Raw genomic sequence first — 4,516 nt, 5'->3', positions numbered from 1 at the left:
ATTTGTTGAAACTGTACTTCCGATTTGTTTTGAAAGTGTCTCATTGCTATCTGTTTATCAATAAAACTTTGAATAAAAAATAAATAAAAAATATAGTTTAAAAAAAAAGAATAAATCCAGGAGAGCTATGGTCAAACCTCAACCCTAAATCTCTGGACAACATACTTTATGGAGAATGAATTCACACAAATCAGTCAAAGGCAGACAAAAGGGAATTAGTCTCAAGGTCCTCAGTTTGCTGTGTGATAACGTTTGTGCTGTTTTCCAGTTTAACCTCCAGGGATTTAACACCAAGTATTTACCAAAACAATAAACTTAGGGTAAGGTTAATGGGCAACCTCTGTGATTGGGCTGTGCAAAAGAAAGTAAGACTATGTGGTTCTTCAACAAAACCAATAAAGGAGCTTGCAACAGTCAAAGGTGAAGCTGCCTCCTCTGCTTTCTGCAGATCAGGAATGAGAGTGGAGCAGTACTGAGGCATCCCTGAAGCTACAACAGGAACAGCAGTGTGGGTTGAGGGCTGCCCATGGAAGGAACAAAGCAGGCAGAAGAGAACTGGCTACTCACAGCCCAGGTTCCAAGGAAACACTAGGAACAGAGACCCTAGGAGTTAGGGCCTGGCAACCGGAGTTTCTGCTACTGTGACTGCTGCCCATAGTAGCATTAAAGGATCATTTGTCCTAAAGGATGTCCTTAAACCAGCACTATTCAACACACATATGAGTCACACGTAAATGTAGGAATCATGTGAAAAGAAGTAAAAATAAATAGATGTAATTCATCTTATCCTAAAATGTCCAATATATCACTATCTCAGCATGTAAATTAAGATATGTACATTTGTTTAATATTGTCATTGCAATCCAGGTGGTTTTTTTACTCTTACACTATATATCAACTCAGGTCAGCTTATTCAAATGTTGAGTAGGCCTAGGAATCAAGTGACCATAGCAGGGGGCAACCTAAGCTTAAATTACACCTAAATATCTGGGTATAGAAGGGAGCATGGATGTCACATATCCTATGTGCATTAAAAAACATCTCCCAATAGAAGCAGAAAATGTAAACTAAAACATTTACTGTGGATGATACTGTCTTACAAAATACACAGTGCTTTTAATCTACAGATAGTGTTGGCTCCATATTGTAGATTTCATTCTAGGGAAAAAATTAAAAAGCTTTAGTTTTAGGTTATCAAAAAGCATGGCTAGGGGCCAGGGAGATAGCTCAGTAGAATAAGCACTTGCCTGACAAGCGCCAGGGCCTGAGTTCAATCCCCAGTTCCACCAAAAGAAAGCATGACTATCTAAAGTTGCATTTTAGGGCTGTCCAGATAGCTCAGTGGATTGAAATGCCTGCTTAGGCAGACACAGGGGACTGGGGTTCCATCCCTAGCCTACCATGCCAGCCCCGCCCCCAGAGTGTGTTGAGAAGGGGATTGAGACGAGGTGTGGTGGTGCATGCCTGTAATCCCAGCGCTTGGGAGTCTGAAAAACAGGAGAATCACTACGAGTCTGATCTGTGTAGTGAGATCCTATAGACCCTACACTTAATACATAAAATAACAATAACAATAACAATAACAATAATAATAAAGTTGCATTTTATAACACATAGTTCTTATATGTTCAAGGCTGGCTTCTCCTGAACAAGTGTCTCTCTCTTCCCTACTGCAATTGTGGGTTCAGGTGAATAATGTGGGGGCAAAGTTACTTCTACTCCCTAGAGCAAATAATTACAGCTGCGCTGTCCTCCTTTGTCTCAGTGGCTGTACAATAAAGGTTGAGCCTGTATATCACCAAGAAAAATTCATCTTCTTTATTCATAAAATCATTTTCAGATTTCCGCTAGTAGATTAGCTGACAATATATTTTTTGTCATGAAAATTTGCATCTGTAAATCCATTTCCTGTCCTGAGCCTTCACATGCTTTCTTCGCATCTGTGAAGCCAGAGACACAGTTCACGATTTGCAAGAAAAATATATCCTTCTATTTCTATGAAAATGTGCACTGGTGGGAAGATGAGTTGCCCAATGTCCAAAAGAGTAATCTTATTTGAAAAATAGGCCTTTGTCTTGCACAGAGACAGCTGATAAATTAAAACAAAGCAGGGAAATTACGCAAAAGAAGACACATAAGGTAACGCAGCCTGAAGGCAACCTCCCCTCTGATACACACAAATCATACCATTTTTACAAGTTTTTTCTATAGGTTTTATATTTTTTTAAAAAAAGAATAGCTAACAAAGCACAAGGTAAGCTTCCTCTTGCAAAAACATATAGCAAGGATAGAACAAACAGATCTCTTTTTCACTCCCACACCAAATTCTAAGCTACAGCAATTAGCAGTCACGGAATGATCAATACCTCGAAATTGATTTGCTGGAGCACTTGTGAAACCAGATTTTGACAGCAGGAGATTAGTGACCAATAACGTGCTGGTGAGAAATCACAAATAAAGGGAACTCTGGGTAGAGAGCCAATCGATGGCTTCACCATGTGTGAACTCTGCTCTTCTTGCAATTTAGTGCTGGGAGCTCAGACCAACTGAGCACAACACCAAGGAAGCGAGTTCACCTTTTGGAAGGCCTGCAAGAAACATATCATCTCGGGCTGGTGAGATGGCTCAGTGGTCTAAAGTACCTACTTAGAACAAGCTTAGCAAAGCACAGGGACTGTGGTACAATCCCCCAGCACCACATGCCAGCCAGCCCTGCCCCCAGGTGGGCTGAGCTGGCCACACACACACACACACACACACACACACACACACACATACATAAATAAATAAATAAATAAATAAATAAATAAATAAAAATTAAAAAAAAAAAGAAACATATCATCTCAGGGCTCACACAATCTTAAAGCTTACCTCGAGTTGGCAGGTCTACCAATCCTCCAGATAAGCCCAGTATTGAAAGCTACACTCCCTTTGCTTCTGTGCTTATCATTAGCACAATTTACCTTTAAGCCCTGAAGTGAATTTCTCCCAGAGGTGGCAGTCAGCAAAGGTTGGTTAAGCTCTTTTATGTTAACGTTAGCATCCACTTAAAAAGGGTATCACGGGTAATTTTAGCCCTGTGGCAACAAAGATGTGCTACTTTTTATTATGTTTATCCAAGAGTGGACCTCCTGTCAGTAATAGGTTTATGAAGGACAAACTCTTTATTTTCTACTTGGAAGTGGGGAAGATATATTTGAGAACTGAGCTTCATTGAAGAAACATAAAGGCAGTACAATGTACTGTGCAAAAATGTAGGTTATTTAAGTATTATATTTTGCATATCAAGAACTGTTGAAGGATAGTTTTCTAGCAGCACATTTTAGAAAGTACACAAGAACATGATTTTTAAGTAGCTCAGCTTTCTGAGTATTCTTAGAGTACTTCTTAGAGTATTTATATCTCTCAGCTGAATCACTGACAAAAGATAAGATAAAATTTGCCTCTCTGTCTTCTGAGTCCCTCTCCTCTGACTAGATCCTCCACTTCAGGTAGACTTTTTGATTCCACCATTACTCCACCATGCCTTGTACTGCGGAGAAAGATTGAGATCAAAATAGTATCTGTCTGATTGCATCTGTGACTTCTGTAGACTGACCAGGAAAATCAACCCAAAGCATGTACCTCTGGAACTTCAGCTTAGGCAGAATATTAGGATGGGCTAGATAGTGCCCTACAATCTGAAAACAGAGTATTTTGGAAACAAATACTCATTGCCTGTCCATATTTCCTGCCCCTTAATTGCACCTAGAGAATCCTCCAATCACAGCAGAGAAAGCACATTAAAGCTACTTGGGAGCGGGGCACAGTGGTACACACCTACATTCTCAGCACTCTGGAAGGATGAGGACGGAGTATTGCAAAGTCTGAGTCCAGCTTTGGCAACTTAAAGAGTTACAGGGACCCTGTCTCAAAACAAAAAATGACTAATGATGTAGCTCACTGCAAAAGCCCTGAGGAGAGGGACAGGATAGGGAGTAAGGGAAAGAGATTTATCTATGTACATAAACAGGATAGTTTGAACAACTGTACTGTGCAATTTTGCCAGTCTGTGGAAAGGAGCAGATAATAATTTGTCTTGTCTCCTTTATTTCAATTGTTGGTACTTTTTCTCATCTTAATTTCTTATACATTTCTTTCTTTTTTTTTCTTTCTTCTTCCAATTTTATGTGCATATATCTGGTAATAAGAATAACTATTTGGAAGACAACATTATGTATTACAACAAATACTGTGAAATTCATATTACTTTGTTAAGTCAAATTCTGTATTACTTGTAATTCTTTTCCTTTTAATTCTAATTTCTACTCTCTTTTAAAAATTGTTTTAAAACAAATTTTAAGCTCTGAGTTCAATTCCTAGTATTAAAAAATAAAAAAATCAACTAGACCACAACTTCTGTGTCCCAAGTGCACACAAAAAAGATCTTCCTGTCTGAACCGCTGGTCCCTTGCTTTCAAATATTTGGTTCTATGATTGTTCTGGCTTCATATTCAGATCCCTAACATCAGCATCA

Source organism: Octodon degus, unplaced genomic scaffold (genome assembly GCF_000260255.1).
Source record: "Octodon degus isolate 3935 unplaced genomic scaffold, OctDeg1.0 scaffold00421, whole genome shotgun sequence".
NCBI lineage: Eukaryota > Metazoa > Chordata > Mammalia > Rodentia > Octodontidae > Octodon > Octodon degus.
This window is presented reverse-complemented; position numbering follows the sequence as displayed.